General features: G+C 39.4%; 1 non-coding gene across 1 annotated transcript; it reads right to left on the bottom strand.

Annotated features, from left to right (window-relative positions):
* Positions 1-755: 755 nt before the first annotated feature.
* LOC148579732 (small nucleolar RNA R71) lies at positions 756-863 on the bottom strand. Its single transcript, XR_015899706.1, has one exon. It is a non-coding gene; the product is annotated as a small nucleolar RNA R71 (small nucleolar RNA).
* Between the last annotated feature and the right edge of the window lie 17,818 nt (positions 864-18,681).

Raw genomic sequence — 18,681 nt, 5'->3', positions numbered from 1 at the left:
ACTGTTTTCGAAAATTTCTTCTCTCTCATCTTATTCTATTTATTTATTCATCTACTAACATCTCATCTCACATCTCTACCGTCCTCACAGTTGTGTTTCTTCCATTATATTACATTCTTTGTCTCCCCCTCTTCTTCTACTCACACAGGGATCCCTATACTGTGGTATAAAGGATCTATATTATTATTATTATTATTTTTCTGTGCCCTCTTCTTTGTCATATGAGAAGGAGCAAGGATAAGAACATTCTTGTTGAAGCAGATCCAGAACCTGAAAGGAATTTGAAGAGAAAATTAAGAGAAGCTAAATTACAACAATCTAGAGATAACCTTTCAGAAATTTTCGAACAGGAAGAGGAGATGGCAGCCGAAAATAATAATAATGCAAGGAGAATGCTTGGTGACTTTACTGCACCTAATTCCAATTTACATGGAAGAAGCATCTCCATTCCTACCATTGGAGCAAACAACTTTGAGCTGAAACCTCAATTAGTTTCTCTGATGCAGCAGAACTGCAAGTTTCATGGACTTCCATCTGAAGATCCTTTTCAGTTCTTAACTGAATTCTTGCAGATATGTGATACTGTTAAGACTAATGGAGTAGATCCTGAAGTCTACAGGCTCATGCTTTTCCCTTTTGCTGTAAGAGACAGAGCTAGATTATGGTTGGATTCTCAACCCAAAGATAGCCTGAACTCTTGGGATAAGCTGGTCACGGCTTTCTTAGCCAAGTACTTTCCTCCTCAAAAGCTGAGCAAGCTTAGAGCTGATGTTCAAACCTTCAGACAGAAAGAAGGTGAATCCCTTTATGAAGCTTGGGAAAGATACAAACAGTTGACCAAAAAGTGTCCTTCTGATATGCTTTCAGAATGGACCATCCTGGATATATTCTATGATGGTTTATCTGAGCTATCAAAGATGTCACTGGACACTTCTGCAGGTGGATCCATTCACCTAAAGAAAACACCTGCAGAAGCTCAAGAACTCATTGACATGGTTGTTAATAACCAGTTCATGTACACTTCTGAAAGGAATCTTGTGAGTAATGGGACGCCTATGAAGAAGGGAGTCCTTGAAGTTGATACTCTGAATGCCATATTGGCTCAGAATAAAATATTGACTCAGCAAGTCAATATGATCTCTCAGAGTCTGCATGGAATGCAAGTTGCATCCAACAGTACTCAAGAGGCTTCTTATGAAGAAGAAGCTTATGATCCTGAGAACCCTGCAATAGCAGAGGTGAATTACTTAGGTGAACCTTATGGAAACACCTATAACTCATCATGGAGAAATCATCCAAATTTTTCATGGAAGGATCAAAAGCCTCAACAAGGCTTTAATAATGGTGGAAGAAACAGGTTTAACACTAATAAACCTTTTCCATCATCCACTTAGCAACAGATAGAGAACTCTGAACAAAATGCTTCTAATTTAGCAAATCTAGTCTCTGATCTATCCAAGGCCACTGTGAGCTTCATGAATGAAACAAGGTCTTCCATTAGAAATTTGGAAGCACAAGTGGGCCAGCTGAGTAAAAGGATCACTGAAATTCCTCCCAGTACTCTCCCAAGCAATACAGAAGAGAACCCAAAAGGAGAGTGCAAGGCCATTGACATAAGCACCATGGCCGAACCTACAAGGGGAGTGGAGGACGTGAATCCCAAGGAGGAAGACCTCCTGGGACGTCCAGTGATCAATAAGGAGCTTCCCTCTGAGGAACCAAAGGACTCTGAGGCTCATCTAGAGACCATAGAGATTCCATTGAACCTCCTTATGCCCTTCATGAGCTCCGATGAGTATTCCTCTTCTGAAGAGAATGAGGATGTTACTGAAGAGCAAACTGCCAAGTTTCTTGGTGCAATCATGAAGCTGAATGCCAAATTATTCGGCATTGATACTTGGGAAGTTGAACCTCCCTTGTTCATCAATGAACTAAGTAATCTGGATCAACTGACATTGCCTTAGAAGAGACAGGATCCTGGAAAGTTCATAATACCCTGTACCATAGGCACCATGATCTTTAAGGCTCTGTGTGACCTTGGTTTAGGAATAAACCTCATGCCCCTCTCTGTAATAGAGAAACTGGGAATCTATGGGGTGCAAGCTGCTAGAATCTCATTAGAGATGGCAGACAATTCAAGAAAATAGGCATATGGACAAGTAGAGGACGTGTTAGTAAAGGTTGAAGGCCTTTACATCCCTGCTGATTTCATAGTCCTGGATATTGGAAAGGAAGAGGATGAATCCATCATCCTAGGAAGACCTTTCTTGGCCACAGCAAGAGCTGTGATTGATGTTGACAGAGGAGAATTAGTCCTTCAATGGAATGAAGACTCCCTTGTGTTTAAAACTCAAGGATCTCCCTCTGCAACCATGGAGAGGAAGCAGAAAAAGCTTCTCTCAAAGCAGAGTCAACCAGAGCCCCCACAGTCAAACTCTAAGTTTGGTGTTGGGAGGCCACAACCAAACTCTAAGTTTGGTGTTGAACTCCCATATCCAAACTCTAAGTTTGGTGTTGGGGAGTCTCAACAAAGCTCTGCACACCTGTGAGGCTCCATGAGAGCCCACTGTCAAGCTATTGACATTAAAGAAGTGCTTGTTGGGAGGCAACCCAATTTTTATTTATCTAACTATATTTTCCTTAGTTATATGTCTTTGTAGGTTCATGATCATGTGGAGTCACAAAATAAATATAAAAATTAAAAACAGAATCAAAAACAGCAGAAGAAAAATCACACCCTGGAAGAGCATCTGTCTGGCGTTCAACGCCAGAACAGAGCATGGTGCTGGCGCTGAACGCCCAAAATGGGCAGCTTCTGGGCGCTGAACGCCAGAACAGGCATGGTTCTGGCGTTCAACGCCAGAAATGGCACACAAATGGGCGTTGAACGCCCAAAATGGCCACCAACTTGGCGCTGAACGCCCAGAGTTGTGTGCAAAGGCATTTTTACATGCCTAATGGGTGCAGGGATGTAAATCCTTGAACACCTCAGGATCTGTGGACCCCACAGGATCTGTGGACCCCACAGGACCCACTCAGGATCTGTGGACCCCATAGGATCCCCACCTACCTCCACTCACTTCTTCTCACCACTCTCTTTCACACAACCCCATAAACACTCTTCCCCAAAAACCCTTCACCAATCACCTCAAACTCTCTTCCCCATCACCTCTTCACCACTCACATCCATCCACTCTTCCCCATAAACCTACCTCATAAACTCCACCTACCTTCAAAAATTCAAAACCAATTTCCCACCCAAACCTACCCATATGGCCGAAACCACATCTCCCTCTCCCTCTCCATATTTCTTCTTCTTCTTCTTCTATTCTTTTGTTTATTGCTCGAGGGCGAGCAATATTCTAAGTTTGGTGTGGTAAAAGCATAAGCTTTTTGTTTTTCCATTACCATTGATGGCACCTAAGACCGGAGAATCCTCTAGAAAGGGGAAGGGGAAGATAAAAGCCTCCACCTCCGAGTCATGGGAGGTGGAAAGGTTCATCTCCAAAGCCCATCAAGACCACTTCTATGATGTTGTGGCCAAGAAGAAAGTGATCCCCGAGGTCCCTTTCAAACTCAAAAGAAATGAATATCCGGAGATCCGACATGAAATTCAAAGAAGAGGTTGGGATGTTCTAACAAATCCCATCCAACAAGTCGGCATCCTAATGGTTCAAGAGTTCTATGCTAATGCATGGATCACCAAGAACCATGATCAAAGTAAGAACCCGGACCCAAAGAACTATGTTACAATGGTTCGGGGGAAATACTTAGATTTTAGTCCGGAGAATGTGAGGTTAGCGTTTAACTTGCCCATGATGCAAGGAGATGAACGCCCCTACACTAGAAGGGTCAACTTTAATCAAAGGTTGGACCAAGTCCTTAAGGACATATGCGTGGAAGGAGCTCAATGGAAGATTGACTCCAAAGGCAAGCCGGTTCAACTAAGAAGATTGGACCTCAAGCCTATAGCTAGAGGATGGTTGGAGTTCATTCAATGCTCAATCATTCCCACTAGCAACCGGTCTGAAGTTACTATAGACCGGGCCATCATGATCCATAGCATCATGACTGGAGAAGAGGTGGAAGTTCATGAGATTATACCTCAAGAACTCTACAAGGTGGCTGACAAGTCCTCCACTATGGCAAGGTTAGCCTTTCCTCACCTCATCTGCCACCTATGCAATTTGGCTGGGATTGACATAGAGGGAGATATCCTCATTAAAGAGGACAAGCCCATCACTAAGAAGAAAATGGAGCAAGCAAGCGAGCCCATTCATGGAGCTCAAGAGGCGCAAGAAGCTCATTTCCATGAGATCCCTGAGATGCCTCAAATGCACTTTCCTCCACAAAATTTTTGGGAGCAAATCAATACCTCCCTAGGAGAATTGAGTTCCAATATAGGACAACTAAGGGTGGAACATCAAGAGCACTCCATCATGCTTCATGAAATAAGAGAAGGTCAAAAAGCAATGAGGGAGGAGCAACAAAGACAAGGAAGAGACATAGAAGAGCTCAAGGACATCATTGGTTCCTCAAGAAGGAAACGCCACCATCACTAAGGTGGATTCATTCCTTGTTCTTATTTCTTCTGTTTTTCGTTTTCTATGTTATGTGCTTATCTATGTTTGTGTCTTCATTACATGATCATTAGTAGTTAGTAACTTTGTCTTAAAGTTATAAATGTCCTATGAATCCATCACCTCTCTTAAATGAAAAATGTTTTAATTCAAAAGAACAAGAAGTACATGAGTTTCAAATTTATCCTTGAACTTAGTTTAATTATATTGATGTGGTGACAATGCTTCTTGTTTTCTGAATGTATGCTTGAACAGTGCATATGTCTTTTGAAGTTGTTGTTTAAGAATGTTAAATATGTTGGCTCTTGAAAGAATAATGACTAGGAGACATGTTATTTGATAATCTGAAAAATCATAAAAATGATTCTTGAAGCAAGAAAAAGCAGCAAAGAACAAAGCTTGCAGAAGAAAAAAAAATATAGGCAAAAAAAAAATTTAATAGAAAGAAAAGCAAGCAGAAAAAGCCAAAAGCTCTTAAAACCCAGAGGCAAGAGCAAAAAGCCAATAACCCTTAAAACCAAAAGGCAAGGGTAAATAAAAAGGATCCCAAGGCTTTGAGAATCAGTGGATAGGAGGGCCTAAAGGAATAAAATCCTGGTCTAAGCGGCTAAACCAAGCTGTCCCTAACCATGTGCTTGTGGCGTATAGGTGTCAAGTGAAAATTTGAGACTGAGCGGTTAAAGTCAAGGTCCAAAGCAAAAACAAAAGAGTGTGCTTAAGAACCCTGGACACCTCTAATTGGGGACTTTAGCAAAGCTGAGTCACAATCTGAAAAGGTTCACCCAATTATGTGTCTGTGGCATTTATGTATCCGGTGGTAATACTGGAAAACAAAGTGCTTAGGGCCACGGCCGAGACTCATAAAGAAGCTGTGTTCAAGAATCATCATACTGAACTAGGAGAATCAATAACACTATTCGAAATCTGAAGTTCCTATAGATGCCAATCATTCTGAACCTCAATGGATAAAGTGAGATGCCAAAACTATTCAAGAGGCAAAAAGCTATAAGTCCCGCTCATATGATTGAAGCTCTGTTTCATTGATAGTTTGGAATTTATAGTATATTCTCTTCTTTTTATCCTATTTGATTTTTAGTTGCTTGGGGACAAGCAACAATTTAAGTTTGGTGTTGTGATGGCGGATAATTTATACGCTTTTTGACGTTGTTTTTAGTATGTTTTTAGTAGGATCTAGTTACTTTTAGGGATGTTTTCATTATTTTTTATGTTAAATTCACATTTCTGGAATTTACTATGAGTTTGTGTGTTTTTCTGTAATTTCAGGTATTTTCTGGCTGAAATTGAGGGACTTGAGCAAAAATCAGATTCAGAGGTTGAAGAAGGACTACTGATGCTGTTGGATTCTGACCTCCTTGCACTCAAAGTGGATTTTCTGGAGCTATAGAACTCGAAATGGCGCGCTTCCAATTGCGTTGGAAAGTAGACAAAAAGGGCTTTCCAACAATATATAATAGTCTATACTTTGGCCAAGAATAGACGACGTAAACGGGCGTTCAACGCCAGCTCTCTGCCCAAATCTGGCGTCCAGCGCCAGAAAAGGAGCCAAAACCAGAGTTGAACGCCCAAACTGGCACAAAAACCGGCGTTCAACTCCAAGAAGGACCTCTACACGTGCAACACTCAAGTTCAGCCCAAACACACACCAAGTGGGCCCCGGAAGTGGATTTATGCATCAATTACTTACTCATGTAAACCCTAGTAGCTAGTTTATTATAAATAGGACATTTTACTAGTCTTTTTGACTATCTTTGATCAGTTGTATGCTATCTTAGATCACGTTTGAGGGCTGGCCTCTCGGCCATGCCTGGACCTTTCACTTATGTATTTTCAACGGTAGAGTTTCTACACTCCATAGATTAAGGTGTGGAGCTCTGCTATTCCTCAAAGATTAATGCAAAGTACTACTGTTTTCTATTCAATTCATCTTATTTCGCTTCTAAGATATCCATTCGCACCCAAGAACGTGATGAAGGTGATGATTATGTGTGACGCTCATCACCATTCTCCCCTATGAACACGTGCCTGACAAACACTTCCGTTCTACATGAAATAAGCTAGAATGAATATCTCTTAGATCTCCTAACCAGAATCTTCGTGGCGTAAGCTAGAATGATGGCGGCATTCAAGAGAATCCGGAAGGTCTAAACCTTGTCTGTGGTATTCCGAGTAGGATTCAATGAATGAATGACTGTGACGAGCTCCAAACTCGCGATTGCAGGGCGTTAGTGACAGACGCAAAAGGATAGTAAATCCTATTCCAGCATGATCGAGAACCGACAGATGAATAGCCGTGCCGTGACAGGGTGCGTGAGCATATTATTCACTGAGAGGATAAGATGAAGCCATTGACAAGGGTGATGCCTCCAGACGATTAGCCGTGCCATGACAGGGCATTGGATCATTTTCCCGAGAGATGACCAAAAGTAGCCATTGACAGTGGTGATGTATCACATAAAGCCAGCCATGGAAAGGAGTAAGACTGATTGGATGAAGATAGCAGGAAAGCAGAGGTTCAGAGGAACGAAAAGCATCTCCATTCGCTTATCTGAAATTCCTACCAATGATTTACATAAGTACCTCTATCCCTATTCTATTATTTATTATTCGAAAACACCATTATCAATTTATATCTGCCTAACTGAGATTTGCAAGGTGACCATAGCTTGCTTCATACCAACAATCTCCGTGGGATTCGACCCTTACTCACGTAAGGTATTACTTGGACGACCCAGTGCACTTGCTGGTTAGTTACACGGAGTTGTGAACCATGGTCTTGGCATCATGTTTTTGGCACCATTTCCAGGGAAAGAAAGAGCAATGAATTCTACATAATTAAAGTGTAATCACGATTCTGCGTACCATGGATCAATACTAGTTTTCATTATTCTTCTTCTATCTTTTCTCTTGATTTTACTTGAAAGCTTTCGATCTTCATCCAATTGGGTAGTTATCTTGGAAAAGAAGCTATTCAAACTTGGATCTCTTCTGAACCTTGAAAGAGGAATGAAGAGATCATGCTAGAAATGCTTTCTTATGCTGGACCAAATTGGGTTTGGATGGATATGTGACTATAATCCTCTCAACACTTGATTTGGGAAAAGCATGTGGTATAATCAGTGACCATACTTCATCTTTTCTCATGAGCAATTGACCAAGGAATTGGCTATTGATCAAGATTTGAGAGATTGAATTACAAGGACTTGTAATTCGATCACTTAAGATTGCAAAGGAGATCAATGAGTGCATTGATTGAGGAAGAGATGAAAATGAAATTGATCCGGAGAATGCAACATCTCCTGAGCCCAATGAACTCCCCATTTCTGATCTTACCCATTCTCTTTAATTTCTGTCATTTACTTTTATGAGCAATTACCCTATTCCCATTTAAGATTCTGCAATTTACTTTCCGTCATCTACATTCAGCTCTTTATTTCTAGCATTTACTTTTCTGCTATTTACTTTCCCGCCATTTAATTTTCTGCAATTCTCAACTCAAATTCTAATTCGCTCAACTAGAACATTCCTCTAATTAAAGTTGCTTGATCAATCAATCCCTGTGGGATTCGACCTCATTATATTGTGAGTTTTTACTTGACGACAAATTCGGTACACTTGCCGAAGGAAATTTTTTATGAGACAAGTTTTCCGTGCATCAAGTTTATGGCGCCGTTGTCGGGGATTGATTGTGCATCAACAATGATTAAATTTGAGGATAACTAGATTGAGCATTTTTGTTTTGTTTGATTTAATTTTCTGTTTGAGTAATTTACTTTCAGTTTTAGTTAATTTCTTCCCTTCCCCCTACTTTTTCGTTTCTTTTTGTTATTTACAATTCAGTTCACTAACCCACTAACTGTTTGATATATTGCATCACTCGCACTAACAGTAATTCTAACAGAATACTTTCTGCATTTACTTTCCTTGCTTGTGCTTTGTTGATTGTATGATAGGGAAAAGAAGCGGGGCTTCAACTTCCTTTGATTCTGAACCTGAGAGGACCTTCCTTAGATTAAGGAGGGAAGCAAGAGGAAAGAGAGTAGTTGGTGCTGAGGAAGAGGAGGAATACTTTGAACCAAACATGGATGAAAATATAGAGAACCATTATGAAGAAGAGGCTCACAACCATGGCGGAGGAGGTCGAGCAAATCATGCTGGGGAGGTGGTATGCGAAATTGTTACTCAGGTTGTGAATTATTGTTCGAAATTGATTCCCTGGCGATGGCACCAAAAACGGATGCACAGAACCATGGTCTAAACATATCTTCACAACTTCGCATAACTAACCAGCAAGTGCACTGGGTCGTCCAAGTAATACCTTACGTGAGTAAGGGTCGAATCCCACGGAGATTGTTGGTATGAAGCAAGCTATGGTCACCTTGTAAGTCTCAGTCAGGCGGATATAAAATAGTTATGTAGTTTTCGAAATTTAGTAATAATAGAAGGATAGAAATACTTATGTAAATCATTGGTGAGAATTTCAGATAAGCGTATGGAGATGCATTCGTTCCTCTGAACCTCCGTTTTCCTACTGTCTTCATCCAATCAGTCTTACTCCTTTCTATGGCTGGCTTTATGTAAGGATGTCACCGGTGCCAATGGCTACTTTCAATCCTCTCGGGAAAATGGTCCAAATGCTCTGTCATAGCACGGCTAATCGTTTGGAGGCATCACCCTTGTCATTGGTTGCATCCTATTCCTCTCTGTGAAAATGGTCCGATGCACTGTAACTGCATGGCTAATCATCTTGGAGGTTCTCGATCATACTGGAATAGGATTTACTATCCTTTTGTGTCTGTCACTACGCCCAGCACTCGCGAGTTTGGAGTTCGTCACAGTCATTCAATCCCAGAATCCTACTCGGAATACCACGGACAAGGTTTAGACTTTCCTGACTCTCATGAATGCCGCCATCAATCTAGCTTATACCACGAAGATTCTGATTAAGAGATCTAAGAGATACTCATTCAATCTAATGTAGAACGGAAGTGGTTGTCAGGCACGCGTTCATAGGGAATGATGATGATTGTCACGTTCATCACATTCAGGTTGAAGTGCGAATGAATATCTTAGAAGCGGAATAAATTGAATTGAATAGAAAAATAGTAGTACTTTGCATTAACCTTTGAGGAACAGCAGAGCTCCACACCTTAATCTATGGAGTGTAGAAACTCTACCGTTGAAAATACATAAGTGAAAGGTCCAGGCATGGCCGAATGGCCAGCCCCCTAAAACGTGATCACTAGATCAAAAGATAATCCAAAGATGGTTCCAAAGATAAAACTCAGGATGCCCAATACAATAGTAAAAAGTCCTATTATAATAAACTAGCTACTAGGGTTTATAGAAGTAAGTAATTGATGCATAAATCCACTTCCGGGGCCTACTTGGTGTGTGCTTGGGCTGAGCTTTGAAGTCTACATGTGGAGAGGTGATTCTTGGAGTTGAGCGCCAGCTTTTGTGCCATTTTGGGCGTTGAACTCCACTTTGCAACTTGTTTCTGGCGCTGAATTGGGCAGAGAGCTGGCGTTGAACGCCAGTTTGCGTCATCTAAACTCAGGCAAAGTATGAACTATTATATATTGCTAGAAAGCCCTGGATGTCTACTTTCCAACGCAATTAAAAGCGCGCCATTTGGAGTTCTGTAGCTCCGGAAAATCCATTTTGAGTGCAGGGAGGTCAGAATCCAACAGCATCAGCAGTCCTTCTTCAACCTCTGAATCTGATTTTTGCTCAAGTCCCTCAATTTCAGCCAGAAAATACCTGAAATCACAAAAAAATATACAAACTCATAGTAAAGTCTAGAAATGTGAATTTAACATAAAAACTAATGAAAACATCCCTAAAAGTAACTAGATTCTACTAAAAACATACTAAAAACAATGCCAAAAAGCGTATAAATTATCCGCTCATCACAACACCAAACTTAAATTGTTGCTTGTCCCCAAGCAACTGAAAATCAAATAGGATAAAAAGAAGAGAATATACTATAAATTCCAAACTATCAATGAAACATAGCTCCAATCAGATGAGCGGGACTTATAGCTTTTTGCCTCTTGAATAGTTCTGGCATCTCACTTTATCCATTGAGGTTCAGAATGATTGGCATCTATAGGAACTCAGAGTTCAGATAGTGTTATTGATTCTCCTAGTTTAGTATGATGATTCTTGAACACAGCTATTTTATGAGTCTTGGCCGTGGCCCTAAGCACTTTGTTTTCCAGTATTACCACCGGATACATAAATGCCACAGACACATAATTGGGTGAACCTTTTCAGATTGTGACTCAATTTTGCTAAAGTCCCCAATTAGAGGTGTCCAGGGTTCTTAAGCACACTCTTTTTTTGATTTGGACCTTGACTTTAACCGCTCAATCTCAAGTTTTCACTTGACACCTACACGCCACAAGCACATGGTTAGAGACAGCTCGGTTTAGCCGCTTAGACCAGGATTTTATTCCTTTAGGCCCTCCTATCCACTGATGCTCAAAGCCTTGGGATCCTTTTTATTTGCCCTTGGCTTTTGGTTTTAAGGGTTATTGGCTTTTTGCTCTTGCCTCTTGTTTTTAAGAGCTTTTGGCTTTTTCTGCTTGCTTTTTCTTTCTATTTTTTTTTCGCCTACTTTTTTTTCTTTTTTTTTTTCTGCAAGCTTTGTTCTTTGCTGCTTTTTCTGGCTTCAAGAATCATTTTTATGATTTTTTAGATTATCAAATAACATGTTTCCTAGTCATCATTCTTTCAAGAGCCAATATATTTAACATTCTTAAACAACAACTTCAAAAAATATATGCACTGTTCAAGCATACATTCAGAAAACAAGAAGCATTGTCACCACATCAATATAATTAAACTAAGTTCAAGGATAAATTCGAAACTCATGTACTTCTTGTTCTTTTGAAGTAAAACAATTTTCATTTAAGAGAGGTGATGGATTCATAGGACATTCATAACTTTAAGACATAGTTACTAAATACTAATGATCATGTAATGAAGACACAAACATAGATAAGCACTTAACATAGAAAACGAAAAACAGAAGAAATAAGAGCAAGGAATGAATCCACCTTAGTGATGGTGGCGTTTCCTTCTTGAGGAACCAATGATGTCCTTGAGCTCTTCTATGTCTCTTCCTTGTCTTTGTTGCTCCTCCCTCATTGCTTTTTGATCTTCTCTTATTTCATGAAGGATGATGGAATGCTCTTGATGTTCCACCCTTAATTGTCCCATGTTGAAACTTAATTCTCCTAGGGAGGTATTGATTTGCTCCCAATAATTTTGTGGAGGAAAATGCATTTGAGGCATCTCCGGGATCTCAGAGAGGAATAATTCTGGCATTCAAATGCCAGAAAAGGGTGAAAATTTAGCATCAAACGCCTAGTGGATGCCCACTTCTGGCGTTCAAATGCCAGAAAAGGGAGAAAAGTTGGCATTAAATGCCCATTCCTTACCCAGTTCTGGCATTCAAACACCAGAAAAGGGTGGAAAATTGGTGTTAAATGCCCATCCAACCTCTACTCCTGGTGTTCAAATGCCAGTGAGGGATCAGATACCTACAAGTGCTGATTGTAACCTTCCTAAGAAGGCTTCTCAACCTGCCTCTGTAGGAAATAAACCTACAGCAACTAAGGTTGAGGAATACAAAGCCAATATGTCTTATCCTCAGAAACTCCACCAATCAGAACAGGATAAACAATTTGCCCGCTTTGCAGACTACCTCAGGACTCTTGAAATAAAGATCTCGTTTGCAGAGGCACTTGAGCAAATACCCTCTTATGCTAATTTCATGAAAGAGATCTTAAGTCATAAGAAGGATTGGAGAGAAACTAAAAAAGTTTTCCTCACTGAAGAATGCAGTGCAATCATTCTGAAAAGCTTACCAGAGAAGCTTAAAGATCCTGGAAGCTTTATGATACCATGCACATTAGAGGGTGCTTGTACCAAGACAGCTCTATCTGATCTTGGGGCAAGTATCAACCTAATACCTGCATCCACTATCAGAAAGCTTGGCTTGACTGAAGAAGTCAAACCAACCTGAATATGCCTCCAACTTGCTGATGGCTCCATTAAATATCCATCAAGCATAATTGAGGACATGATTGTCAAGGTTGGGCCATTTGCCTTTCTCACTGACTTTGTAGTGCTGGAAATGGAGGAGCACAAGGATGCAACTCTCATTCTAGGAAGACATTTCCTAGCAACTGGACGAACTCTTATTGATGTACAAAAAGGGGAAGTGACCCTGAGAGTCAATGAGGATGAGTTCAAGTTAAATGTTGTCAAAGTTATGCAGCATCCAGACACATCAAATGACTGCATGAGTGCTGATATTATTGACTCTTTGGTAGAAGAGATCAATATAACTGAGAGTCTCGAATCAGAGCTAGAGGACATCTTTAAAGATGTTCAGCCTGATCTGGAGGAGCCAGAGGAAATAAAAGAACCTCTGAGAATTCCTCAGGAAGAGGATAAGCCTCCTAAACTCGAGCTCAAACCACTACCACCATCTCTGAAATATATATTTCTGGGAGAAGGTGGCACTTTTCTAGTGATCATAAGCTCTGCTTTAAATCCACAGAAAGAGAAAGCACCAATTCAAGTGCTAAGGACACACAAGACAGCTCTTGGGTGGTCCATAAGTGATCTTAAGGGCATTAGCCCAGTGGTGCACGAAATTGTGATCTTCAATGGTGCCAACAGCTTGGTACGCACAATTGTAATCTCAACTCTTTGTCACAAGTCCACACAACTAACCAGCAAGTGCACTGGGTCGTCCAAGTAGTAAACCTTACATGAGTAAGGGTCGATCCCACGGAGATTGTCGGCTTGAAGCAAGCTATGGTCATCTTGTAAATCTCAGTCAGGTGGATTCAAATGGTTATGGAGTTTAAGATATTTAAAAGATACATAAAACATAAAATAAGATAGAGATACTTATGTAATTCATTGGTGAGAATTTCAGATAAGCGTATGAAGATGCTTTGTTCCTTCTGAACTTCTGCTTTCCTATTGCCTTCATCCAATCATTCATACTCCCTTCCATGGCAAGCTTTATGTTGGGTTTCACCGTTGTCAATGGCTACCTCCCGTCCTCTCAGTAAAAATGGTCCAAATGCGCTGTCACCGCACAGCTAATCATCTGTCGGTTCTCGATCATGTTGGAATAGGATCCATTGATCCTTTTGCGTATGTCACTATGCCCAACACTCGCGAGTTTGAAGCTCGTCACAGTCATCCCTTCCCAGATCCTACTTGGGATACCACAAACAAGGTTTAGACTTTGTGGATCTCAGGAATGGCCGCCAATAATTCTAGCCTATACCACGAAGGTTCCAATCTTAGATTAGAAACCCAAGAGAATATACTCCAGCTATCGTCCAATGACTACATTGAACATCATGTAGATCGCTTTGTGGTTGTCAGGCACGCGACCTTGGCTAAGCGAGTAACAAGGATTGGGTGATTGTAACTGGTCACCCCTTCATTCTGACTTAACTGAATTAAGTACGAGAGTATATCTTGGAGATGAAGTAGGCGTGAATTGAATAGAAAAACAGTAGTAATTGCATTAATTCATGAAGAACAGCAGAGCTCCACACCTTAATCTATGGTGTGTAGAAACTCCACCATTGAAAATACATAAGAACAAAAGGGTCTAGGCATGGCTGAATGGCCAGCCTCCCAAAGATGAAAAGTATATGAAGGTATGAAAATACAATAGCAAAAGGTCCTATTTATAGAAAACTAGTAGCCTAGGGTTTACAAAAATAGGTAATTAATGCAGAAATCTTCTTCCGGGCCCACTTGGTGTGTGCTTGGGCTGAGCATTGAAGCGTTCACATGTAGAGACTTTTCTTGGAGTTAAACGCCAGCTTTTATGCCAGTTTGGGGGTTTAACTCCAGCTTTTATGCCAATTCTAGCGTTTTGACGCCAGAATTTTTATGCTGACTTGGAACGCCGATTTGGGCCATCAAATCTCGGGCAAAGTATGGACTATTTGGGCTTCTGTAGCTCGAGAAAATCCACTTCGAGTGCAGGGAGGTCAGAATCCAACAGCATCTGTAGTCCTTTTTCAGCCTCTGAATCAGATTTTTGCTCAGGTCCCTCAATTTCAGCCAGAAAATACCTGAAATCACAGAAAAACACACAAACTCATAGTAAAGTCCAGTAATGTGATTTTTGAATAAAAACTAATAAAAACATAATAAAAACTAACTAAAATATACTAAAAACATACTAAAAACAATGCCAAAAAGCGTATAAATTATCCGCTCATCACAACACCAAACTTAAATTGTTGCTTGTCCCCAAGCAATTGAAAATCAAATAGGATAATAGAATATACAATAAATTCCAAAAACATCTATGAAGATCAGTCTTAATTAGATGAGCGGGGCTTTTAGCTTTTTCCTTCTGAACAGTTTTGGCATCTCACTTTATCCTTTGAAGTTCAGAATGATTGGCTTCTATAGGAACTACGAATTCAGATAGTGTTATTGATTCTCCTAGTTCAGTATGTTGATTCTTGAACACAGTTACTTTGTGAGTCTTGGCCGTGACCCTAAGCATTTTGTTTTCCAGTACTACCACAGGATACATAAATGCCACAGACACATAACTGGGTGAACCTTTTCAGATTGTGACTCAGCTTTGCTAGAGTCCCCAATTAGAGGTGTCCAGAGCTCTTAAGCACACTCTTTTTGCTTTGGACCACGACTTTAACCGCTCAGTCTCAAGTTTTCACTTGACACCTTCACGCCACAAGCACATGGTTAGGGACAGCTTGGTTTAACCGCTTAGGCCAGGATTTTATTCCTGTGGGCCCTCCAATCCACTGATGCTTAAAGCCTTGGATCTTTTTTATTTTACCCTTGCCTTTTGGTTTAAAGGGCTATTGGCTTTTTCTGCTTGCTTTTTTTTTCTCTCTTTTTTTTTGAATCTTTTTTTTCGCATATATTTTTTTTCTGCAAGCTTTTCACTGCTTTTTCTTGCTTCAAGAATTATTTTTATGATTTTTCAGATTAGCAATAGCATTTCTCCTTTTTCATCATTCTTTCAAGAGCCAACAATTTTAACATTCATGATCAACAAATTCAAAAATATGCACTATTCAATCATTCATTCAGAAAACAAAAAGAATTGCCACCACATCAAAATAATTAAACTATTTAAAATTCAAAATTCATGTACTTCTTTTCTTTTTCAATTAAAAACATTTTTCATTTAAGAAAGGTGATGGATTCATAGGACATTCATAGCTTTAAGGCATAGACACTAAGACACTAATGATCATGTAATAAAGACACAAACATAGATATAACATAAAGCACAATTTTCGAAAAACAGAAAAATAAGAACAAGAAAATTAAGGAACGGGTCCACCTAAGTGGTGGCGGCTTGTTCTTCCTCTTGAAGATCTTATGGAGTGCTTGAGCTCCTCAATGTCTCTTCCTTGCCTTTGTTGCTCCTCTCTCATGACTCTTTGGTCTTCTCTAAATTCATGGAGGAAGATAGAATGCTCTTGGTGCTTGATGGGAAGCAGAAGCTGGTGAATTAAAAATTTATTAAAATGGTTACGTTGCTTGTATAGTTCTTAACTCACCAAAAATCTGCCTATCAATTTAGAAATATGTCACAGAGAGTTTAAATTAAAATTACTGGAAGTTTTAAGTCCCACGTCGTCTCCCAACGAGTTGCAGAAAAGTGTGCTATTTTATTAATCAGATATTCCAAGAAGTTGAGCTAAGTAAATTGGAATTTAAATTGAGGAATTTTAAATAATATAAATAAAAGCCTTGACTGGGAATTGATTAGTTAGAATCTCTATCATTGATGGAGTGATTTTTAAGATTGATTTATAATTAACGGTTACTCTGTTTGGTTATCCTTTACTAGGTAAGGGAAAGTCAAACAAGTTGGAATGCCAGATCTGTTCACGAGTTACAACCCACTTAGTTCAAAGGGATTGGCGTTGGTGACAGGATAGCAATCCAACATTTAATCCAACTACAAATTTTTCCTTCAATCCTTCCAACTCAAGAGTTCCTTTTAATCAACTCCCCATCAAGTAATGAAACTACTCACGCATTGTAAATAAAGAATCCATAGCACATGAAAGGGAATTAAAAGAAGACATGATTATTGGAATTGAAATTGAATTAAAAAGAAATAATCCTTCCATCAATTAATCATAAAAGTATCTAAATGACAAAATTGAACATAACAAAGAACATGGAAGAATAAAACCAAGTTAAGAGAACAAACTAGAATGATGAAGTCTTGATGAGGCAATAACTCTCCTCAATGTTCCAATGCTAAGACCAATTGAAAATCCAAATTCTAAAAACTAGAGAGAGAAAACCTAAGAGAGTGAAAAACTAGTTCTAAAACTACTGAATGAATGTCTCTTTTGTTTCTGCATATTCTCTGACTCTAGTCTGCTGTTCTGGGCTGAAAACTGGGCCGAAATAGGGTCCAAAATCGCCCCCATCGAATTTTGCAGATTATGCAGATCGCACATGTCACGCGATCGCGTCATCCATGCGGACGCGTCGCTTGCGCTTTTTCCTCTCCACGCGTTCGCGTCGTCCACGCTACCGCGTCGCTTGCGCTTTCCAATCCGTACGGCCGCGCAAGCTATGCGGCCGCGTCACTGCGATTTGCGCTCCTTCGCGTGGTCGCGTGAGCCATGCGATCGTGTCACTTCTCGCTGGTTATCTCCTCAAATTCTTGTGTTCCTTCCATTTTTGCTAGCTTCCTCTCCAATCTCCATCTCATTCATGCCCTATAAAGCCTGAAACACTTGACACACAGATCACGGCATTGAATGGAATAGAGGAGAATTAAAATTAAATAATTAAAGTCTCTAGGAAGTAATTTTCAAACATGTACTGAATTTAGGAAGGAAATCTAAATGCATGCTAAATTGATGAATAAGTGGGTAAGGATCATGACAAAATCACACAATTAAACACAATATAAACTATAAAATAGTGGTTTATCAACCTCCCCACACTTAAACATTAGCATGTCCTCATGCTAAATTGAAGGAGACAAGGAAATAAGTTTGAACATGCAGAAACTCATGAAATGCGATGCAATCCTACATATATAAATAAATGCAACAATATGATTATTGTCCACTTGATCAAAAGTAAATAAGCCCTTCAAAACAATTACAAATCAAATTCCACTAATTCTATCATTATACAATAAAACCGATAAAAGTGCAAGAAGATAGCTTATGAAAGCAGGAAACATGAAAATTCAAGCATTGAACCCTCACTGATAATGTATGTACGCTGTAATCTCTAGTGTATAAGGTAATCACTCTATTCTTCTCTAGTCATGTTTTTTAACTTTTGTTTTTCTCCTAACCAATCAACAACGATTAATATACCAATGCAAACATCATGATGTCTTTTCAGGGTTGTAATGGGGCCAAGGTGCAGGTAAGGGTATACATATGGCTAAGTGAGCTTTATAAATTGAATCTTTAATTAACCTAAGCTCTCTCCTAATATACATATACTCTATATACTTTTAAATTCATGCCTAGCTACCCGTAATTCCCTTTTTCAACCCATACTCATGTTTCAACTTTGTATTTTAATTCTATCATATGTGCATTGATCTTTGAATTCTGAATTTAACATTGGGGTAATTTTGTATCCGCTTATTTATTTGTTTATCATCTTTTTTTTTTAAATGGAAATAAATAAAGCTTATCAATGCACATAGATTTTTTTTTTATTCTTATAGTTTCACATGAATAGATATCCAAATTCCCTTTAAATTTTCATGGCACATCCCCTTAACAACTTTTGTTCCCACAATTTCCCATACTTAACTAGCACACACAATTCTATCTTAAGCTAACCAAAGATTCAATTTGGTATATGCAATTATTTTTTCAGCTTAAGGTTAGTAATGTGGTAAAATATAGAACAAATGGGGTTTTAAAGGCTCAAAGTGGTTAACAAGGGTAATTAAAAAGGGTAGGCTTGATTTGGATAAGTGAATTTAAACAAATAATGGCCTCAATCATGTGCAAGCATGTAAATATAATAAATATTGGACATATAA

Source organism: Arachis ipaensis, chromosome B10, assembly GCF_059453495.1.
Source record: "Arachis ipaensis isolate K30076 ecotype BB chromosome B10, ASM5945349v1, whole genome shotgun sequence".
NCBI classification, from domain to species: Eukaryota; Viridiplantae; Streptophyta; class Magnoliopsida; order Fabales; family Fabaceae; genus Arachis; species Arachis ipaensis.
Note: the sequence above shows the minus strand (reverse complement) of the source record. Positions and strands in the feature narration are given on the sequence as shown.